Below are 9,242 nucleotides of genomic sequence, written 5' to 3' on the forward strand. Positions count from 1 at the left end.
TTTGAAAAAAAAAAAATGGTTTCCGCCCTAACCAGTTAGAGCATGGGCCTGCAGACAGAAGGGTGCCAGGTTCGATTCCGGTCAAGGGCATGTACCTTGGTTGCGGTCACATCCCCAATAGGGGGTGTGCAGGAGGCAGCTGATCGATGTTTCTCTCTCATCGATGTTTCTAACTCTCTATCCCTTCCCCTTCCTCTCTGTAAAAAAAATCAATAAAATAGTTTTTTAAAAAATGGTTTCCCTAAGTGGCAGCCCTGACCAACTTTAAAATCATTTTTCATGAGAATTTTCAGCTGAAAATATTCAATAACACCCGAATTTGCGGCAGGATTTCAAAGCTCACCCGGGACCAGCCCACGAACCCGGACCTGCGCTAGGATCCAACAAAGGGCCCATTGAGCCTGCCAGCTCCCGGCCCAGTGGGTGAACTTGGGTGAGTTGTCTCTTGAATTCAGGACCTTCCCTTGCTTGTGGCAGAGATGTTATTTGAGCTGTGTGGTTTTTTTTTTTTTTTTTTTTTTTTTTTTGCTTTTTTACAGAGAGGAAGGGAGAGGGATAGAGAGTTAGAAACATCGATGAGAGAGAAACATTGATCAGCTGCCTCCTGTACACCTCCTACTGGGGATGTGACCGCAACCAAGGTACATGCCCTTGACCGGAATCGAACCCGGGACCTTTCAGTCCTCAGGCCGATGCTCTATCCACTGAGCCAAACCGGTTAGGGCTTGAGCTGTGTTTTTAAATCCTCGAGTTTGAGGGTTGACAGAACACAGGCTAAAGTGAGACAGAAAAAATGAGTGGTCGGTTTTTAACTTTGTTTCTTCTTATTTTTGTTTTTGTTTTTCATCCTCACACCAGGATATTTTTTCCATTGATCTTTAGAGTGGAGAGGGAGGGAAGGGAAAGAGAAAGATAGATGATAGATAGATAGATAGATAGATAGAAAGAAAGATAGATAGACAGACATTGATGTGAAGGAGACACAGCAATTGATTGCCTCCAAATACCTTCAAAAGTTGGCTCAGACTCCGCAGATATACTGAAAAACAAACAAATTGTCCCAAGTAGATTCCGGGAAAAGATCTGGGGCATATATCTAAGGTGTCTCTCTTGATAAACTTGAACCACGCAGGAGTTGGGACACTCAAGTAGTTGCTAGCAAAGAGGCTACACTACGCCAGCAGAACCAAGGGCAGGCTTAGGACCAAAAAGAACAGAAGCTTTACTTTAAATTTTAAGCCTACGCAAAATAATTCAATGAACTGCCAGAGGAATTACACCACATGAAACATATGCAGTTGCAAATCACAAAGCATTTTATTACTCACACAAATTCCTGGTGCTGCGGGTACAAACTTAACTGGGGATCCCGGTGGTGCTGTCCTCTGGGGTCCCGCAGCTGGGCTGGGCTGGTCCAGATGCAGGGGGCCGGTGTTCCTCACCCGAGAGCTCGGTAGCGTCTCCATTGGGAGTTACTAGCCGTTCTTCTGTCGTCTGGCAGGAAGAGGAGCGTGGAGCAGCATCGCTTGCTGGACTGACGGAAGGACGTGCCTTAGTGGCTGTCTTGACAGGTGAGCATCGTTAGCTGACGGGGATTTGTTTTTAAAACCTACTCCGCACCCGCAGCAGTTCAGGTGGCTATCCGTGAATTATGTCAATGCACACATGTTAATCTCAAACATGGTGAGGGGCTACATGTGGTTATCTAGGGAGAATACATCACTCACACAAATGGTTATCTTCACAAGTCACTCTGAGTCAGTTCAAATCCCTATCTCTGGGGTACACACGCTTCAGGGCAGTGGGGAATGTGTCCTTAACATCACACTTCAGGTTTCAAAGAAACCTAAACATTTTAAAACCTTCCTAACGTTTTTAGGCATTTCTTAAGCATTTTTAAACATTTCTATATTTTATTACAACACAAACAAACCACGAAACAAACTAAAATTGACATGGGAAGTTGTACCTCCAAGGCTGGGGAACTCCCAGACCCCAGCCCTCGTTAATACTAATAGGAAGCCTTTACTTGCAAGCGATTTACAGAAATGGGAAGATTTAACTAGAAACGGTATCAACTTTAAATGGCCAAAAGGCAGTTGTGTTTGGCTGCCTAAATTAAAATTTTGCATGCAAAAATTCGGAAAATGGCAGCTCTAAAATTAAACTGAATGAATGGGAACTGTATCTTGATTTGGAAATCAGAAGCTTCTGAGGGACAGATAACTTCTTAAAGAAATTAATAACAAATTTTAGAGCCTTGTCTCTGAACTGCTCTGAGGCTAATAGATACCCACACCCCATTCTGCTCCCTTCTATAGCTCTTCCACTGTATCTTTTGTTCTCTGAGCTTCCTTGTCCAGACCTGCTCTTCCCCTCTCTTCATTCTTCCCTTTCCATCTCCTCCTCTGCCATTCCATACTGACTGAAAGGAAATGAGAATAGGAATTCTAACAGCTCCCTTTGGGGAAAAGCTGGTCTCAGCTAGAGAGGAACCAACAATTGTCCCCAATTTTATCAGGGATCCTGATGGGTTTGCAATGCAATTTAACTGTTAAAAGGATGTTTCCCCTTCTCACTGATCATTAGGTCCCTGTAGATACTGGGGCTACTTTATTCGTTCTTAACCACACCCGACTAATTGCCTTCTCCTTCAGAGTAAAGCTTCTGTACAAATGACAGGAATATTGAACCAATGTCTGTTTTTAAATCAAAACCTGTTTCCTTCCAACTAGAAGTCAGTGATGCCCACATATGCTTTTTCCAGAAGGATAATATGTATTTAGAATTAAATGAACCAGATACTGAACCAAAAGGGAAAAATGATGACTTTAAAAGAATATTCCAAGAGGAAACTAACCTTGAGACTGATTGAATGTTTGCTAACCATCTTTTCTTCATTCTTAACTTCCATGAGAGCCCCAGAGACAGCTTAACAGGATACCTGCCCTACTCATAATGGCCCCAACAGTCCAGACCTCCAGAGATGCCTCTAACTCTTGGATTGCTACATGTGTCTCTCTGTAGATGGGGAAGCGATCCACAGTGTCTTGAGAGTCCCTTTTTGGGGTATATAATCACCAACTAGGAGAATTCTGACCCTGAGTTCCTCAAGAAAAGGCCAATTTTTGTAACACAGCCAGACCTCAATATAAAGTGGGGAGTGGAGAAGTTTGGCCAGTTAATGACACCATTAATTTTAATATTTTCTTGCAGCTGGTGATGCAGAATTTTTGGACTGGAACCTGGATTCTTTGTCCGCCGGAGTCGAAGAACGAATCCACGGACAGAAGGTGGTATCGCAAAGGTGGAGGTTTATTAAAGAACAAGTACAGACACCCACGTGGGGAGGGTGGGAGGGGGCAAGGATCCCACTGAGTTCCTTTTCCCTATGGCCTATAAAGGCTGCACCTTGATATCCCCTCGGATTGGTCACTACTCCTTTGGGCTGGTTACTATAACAACGCCTGGGCTCAAAGGTTGAACCTCAGATTGAACATGTGAGGTTCTCTCCCCACCCCCCACCCACCTTATTGTTTTCCTATTCTCTTTGGGCTTTTTTTCTTCTCCTTCTGGATGAAGGGCTTCCTTTTCTTTATTTTGCATAGATCTTTTGCTGTTTCCAGCTCCCTCATTCTATGGAAATGTACCTGTTGCAGCTTTTCGACTTCCCTACTCTATGGAAATATACCTTCTGCTGCTCTGCAGCCCTGTGCTTCTTTTAATTTCTAAAATTTCTCAAAACCTGTCTTTTTCACCCCAAAAAACTCGTTTCACCAGGATCTGTTTTACCATTCCCAAGAAAAATGGACAGAACTTCTATATATCTAAGTGTTATGGTTCTCAGAGGTGAACCTAAGCAATGTGTGGTCTGCAAACTAGAAAAATGTGCCCAAATGGCAAGAAACATTCCAAAAATTGGGTAAATGGATTTGTCAGGCCCTTGTTCAGATGTGAAAGCACTGTTCTTGTTTTATATATGCAATCTTTACAGGACCAAAGATATGGCTCCAGATGATCTAAGTCCTTTTACCTTCCCCAAACCTCCCCAGTTCACCTCAAGAGGCTTGTAGATAATTGGCTTTATGAAACCAAAGTCCCACGACCTTTGAAATGCAAATATTTGTCTTCATCAAGAACTCTTTTGTGGGCCATTTTTAAAAATACAAATTTCTGGAAGGTGATTCTTATCAAAAGGGGGAAAAAAAAAGAACCTAAGCAAGTAACTTTAATTATTTCCACTATTCCTTTATAAATTAATAAATATTTTTTTCTTACCTTTTTAATTAGTGAATGCTAATTAAAGTCATTGAATCCAGGGGTCCTCAAACTTTTTAAACAGGGGGCCAGTTCACTGTCCCTCAGACCCTTGGAGGGCCGGACTATAGTTAAAAAAAACAAACTATGAACAAATTCCTATGTGCACTGCGGACCCGGGACGAGTCGGCTGCTAAGCAGGACAGGCAGCGGCACCTGGCGGGCTGGATAAATGTCCTCGGCAGGCCGCATGTGGCCCGCGGGTCGTAGTTTGAGGACCCCTGATAGACATTTTGAAATAATGGGTAATACTGAAATACTGATTGCTAAACAAGTCTTAAGTTCGTCTGCTTTTGGCTTTTTATTGCTGAAAGTCTATAAAGTGCATTTGTAGCTGTTGATATATGTAGGGTTAGATTTCCCATATTAACTACACTCATCAGGCCTTTCTCTAGTGTGAATTTTCTGATGACAACTAAGGCAATATTTGGTGGTAAAAGATTTCCCACACTCACTGCACACATAAGGCTTTTCCCCAGTGTGAACTCTCTGATGACGACGAAAGCCATTACTACTGGTAAAAGATTTGCCACATTCGTTGCACTCATAAGGCCTTTCTCCAGTGTGAACTCCCATCTGATGGTAAAGGAGGCTACTTTCACGGGTAAAAGATTTTCCACATTCACTGCACACATAAGGCTTTTCACCAGTGTGAATTCTCTCATGATGATTAAGGACATTTTTCTGAGTAAATGATTTCCCACATTCCCTGCACTCATAAGGGTTTTCTCCAGTGTGAACTCTCTGATGATAACGAAGATAATAGATACTGTTAAAAGATTTCTCACATTCATTGCACTTATGCCTTTCTCCAGAGTGCAATCTCTGATGATGACGGAAGCCATTACTACTGGCAAAAGATTGCCCACATTCATTGCACTTATAAGGCCTTTCTCCAGAGTGAAATCCCATCTGATGGTAACGGAGGCTACTTCCACAGGTAAAAGATTTTCCACATTCACTGCACACATGAGACTTTTCACCAGTGTGAATTCTCATGACAATTAAGGACATTTTTCTGAGTAAATGATTTCCCACATTCACTGCACTTATAAGGCCTTTTTCCAGTGTGAACTCTCTGATGACCACAAAGGTAACTCATCACTGATGTTTTTATCTCCCTCTCCCTCTCCCTTCTTCCCTGAAGTCAATAAAAATATATTAAATTTAAAAAACACAAAAAAATACAAAAGGAATATGTAGGTAGACAGAAATCATAAAAAAGTATGAAACAAATGCTAGAGTTGACAAATTACAAGAAATGAATTGAAAACATAAAACGAAGAGTATCAAAATCAGACACGAAAGAATATGTGATGTCAAAGACACATCATTTGAAATCATACAGGTGCAAAGAAAGAGGAAAAATAAATTTAAAGAATACACCAATGTGAACTTAGAAACACCATCAAGAGAGCCATTATCTTTGCATTATGGGTTCTTATGAAACACAGGGGTGGGAAGAGACAGAGGAAGGGAAAATGAAAAAGGATTAAAAGTTTATTTTAAAAAATAAAATAAGCTCCCTTAGCTGGTTTTGGTCTATGGACAGTGTTAGCCTGTGGACTGAAGGGTCTCGGGTTCAATTCCAATCTGGAGCACATGCCTGGGTTGCACGCTAGATCCCCTGTAGGGTACATGCTGAAGGCATGTGATGAATGATCCTCTCCCATCATTGATATTTCTCAATCTCTCCCTTCTTCTCTGAAATCAATCCTATATAGTAAAGAGGTAATATGCAAATTGACCATCACTCCAACACATAAGATGGCCACCACAAGATGGCTTGCAGGGGACGGCAGTTGGGGGGGACCCAGGCCAACAGGGGAGAACAGTACGGGGGGTGACCCCAGGTCTGCAGGGGAAGACAGTTGGGGGCGACCAGGCTAGCAGGGGAGAGCTGTTAGGGGTGACTGGGTCGGCAGGGGAGGGCAGTTAGGGGCAACTAGGCCTGCAGGGGAGGGCAGTTGGGGGAGACCAGGCCTGTAGGGCAGGGCAGTTGGGGGGGGACCAGGCCTACAGGAGAGGGCAATTGGGGGTGACCAGGCCTGCAGGGGAGGGCAGTTGCGGGCGAGCAGGCCTGCAGTGGAGGGCGATTGGGAGGGACCAGGCCTGCACGGGAGGGCAGTTGCGGGCGAGCAGGCCTGCAGGGGAGGGCAGTTAGGGGCAATCAGGCTGGCAGGGGCAGGCAGTTGGGGTGACCAGGCTGGCAAGGGAGGGAAGTTAGGGGCAATCGGGCCAGCAGGGGAGCAGTTAGGCGTCAATCAGGCTGGCAGGGGAGTGGTTAGTTGGTGATCAGGCTGGCAGGCAGAAGTGGTTAAGGGCAATCAGGCAGGCAGGCAGGCAGGCAGGCGAGCAGTTGGGAGCCAGCAGTCCTGGATTGTGAGAGGGATGTCCAACTGCCCGTTTAGGAGCCAGAAGTCCTGGATTGTGAGAGGGATGTCCCACATTGGAGAGGGTGCAGGCTGGGTTGAGGAACAAACACACCCCTTCCCCATGCACGAATTTCGTGCACCGGGCCTCTAGTAAAAATATAAAACAACAAGTTGTCTTTCTGAGAACCTGCTATCCTACTCCTTACACATCTTCCCCACCTTCAACCACCTCCAGGTCTCCCCAGTTTAGTGTGGACACCAGGCCCTAATGCCAGTGCTGGATGCTCTCTGATCACAGTCCCATTAGTCACTGTGAATGCCCTCAGCACAACAGATGGGCTGGGAAGAGGGACAGCAGAGAAACACCATCTAAGCTCTGGGCCATGCCTGCAGGGCCCCAGCCTTCCTGCCAAACAATACCACTGCAGTCTCCCAGATCATGCCTCCAAGACAAAGACAAACCTGGGTTTATGCTTCACCCTTATGTCCCCACACCAGGTCCCCGGGACCATCAGCTCACACTTCCTCCAGGTGTGCACACGACTGTGTACTGTTAATCCCCTTCCCATCTTCAGACCCAGGTTCACTCCCTCAGCTCTGCCCCCTTCCTGCTCCAATGCCACTGGATCTTGCTGGACTCACCCATGAACTTGGCATATGTTATCCGAGAGAGCTTGTATTCCAGCCGGATCCAGGTCAACCCAGTCCTCTGATGGACCCCACAGCCTGGAAAGCCCGGATTGAGTCTGTGATATCCTCCCAGCCTGACTCTGATCTTTGCATCAATACCGCCCACATCCGCATGGGAATTTCAGATACTCGTCACCCCCGTGCACTCTGCCCTGCACTGGCTGTGTCCTCAGAAGCCCCAACACTCCCCTCTCCCCTCCGCCTTCCTCCCGCTGCAGGACGTGACAGGCTCCGGCGCCCGGGCCGTCCTGTTCGGTGTGGGGAGGAGGCGGTGAGGGCCCGGGGGACTCGCACTCACCTCTGCCCAGCGACTCAGCGCGGACGCCGCCATTGCACTCTGTGGAGGAAGCGGGGCGGGAGTGGCGGGAGCGGAGGCCGCCGCGGGAAGGGCGGTCCCTGTCCCGGCCATGGAGAGGGTCACCCACGTTACCATGTCCATCTTCACACCCGCGCAGGGGCTGTGTGCACCCCAACGCTCACGGCTTTTCCCTCGGGGGATCTCCACGACGCCCTAAGCGATCTGGAATCTCAGATAAGGTAGCTGGCGCCAACCTTTGTGAAGACAAAAAGCCTGCCTTGAGGACACCGGAAGTCCCGCCTCTAGTAGCTTCGCCGGAAACGCGTTTTCTGGCCCTTCATTGGTTCCCGCCGGGATTTCACATTTGGTCTTTGGGTGATGTGGGTGAGTCCCAGACCAGGGTCCCGGTTTTCCCGCCTCACTCCAGGAGAAAATACCCAGATCCGCCTTTTTTTTTTTTTGCAGGGGCTAGAGACGTCCCATCCGCATGAAAGAGACATCTTGGAAATGGCTAAAGGAAGTTGTCATCTTTTCCTGGTGAAGGGACTTGAGCACGTGCTAATGCAAAAACATTTTATCTTTGAGCCCAATACAGCGACTCATCATAAAGAGGTATGAATGCATTAGTGTCTAGAACATTTTATCCCATAAGTGACCTACTTACACCATCATATGTCAATGTGAAAAATACAACGCAGGAATGTAGGACACACTTTTGAAATAAAAAAGAACGAAGATGCGTAGTATAAACTTTATTTTATTTATTTTTTTAGAAAGATAGGGAGAGATACAGACATCATGAGAGAGACACATCCAGTGCAGCTGACAAATGATAGCGTTCCCCTGAATACTGGAAGGCCAAGGGTAAGTGCTCTGACATCTCAGAAAAATCCTATTTGCAACAATGGCAAGAGCACCTTCAACCGAGCCTTCCTGGTCCTCACAGTGTACCTCGAGGGGCCAGACTGTCCCAGGTTATGGAGCCAGAATCCCATGTTGGAATCCAGTCTCCTGTACCAGACACATGTCTGTTGAGTCAACTTGCAGAACCTATTTCATTTCTCTAATCTTTGATGTTCCCAGCAATTTGAAATTAGTTTCTACTTCCCAGGTGGTTGTGAGAATTGAAAAAGAAAATGCTTGGAGCCCTAACTGGTTTGGCTCAGTGGGTAGAGCGTCAGCCTGCAGACTCAAGGGTCCCAGGTTCAATTCCGGTCAAGGGCATGTACCTTGGTTGTGGGCACATCCCCAGTGGGGGGTGTGCAGGAGGCAGCTGATGGATGTTTCTCTCCCATCAATGTTTCTAACTCTCTATCCCTCCCCCTTCCTCTGTAAAAAACAAAAACAAAACAAAAACAACAACAACAACAAAAAAATAAAATAAAATATATATTTAAAAAAGAAAAAGAAAAAAAAAGAAATTGCTTGGAGAGCTAATCCTGGAATCCTCTCACCAGGAAGGACTGAGCTGGTTTTTAATGACCATCAGAGGTTAAGGTAAGTGTCAACATCACCTTCGTGTCACATTCAGCCCAATGAGATTCAGGGAGCTCTACGAGTCA

Source organism: Plecotus auritus (assembly GCF_963455305.1).
Source record: "Plecotus auritus genome assembly, chromosome: 10".
NCBI lineage: Eukaryota > Metazoa > Chordata > Mammalia > Chiroptera > Vespertilionidae > Plecotus > Plecotus auritus.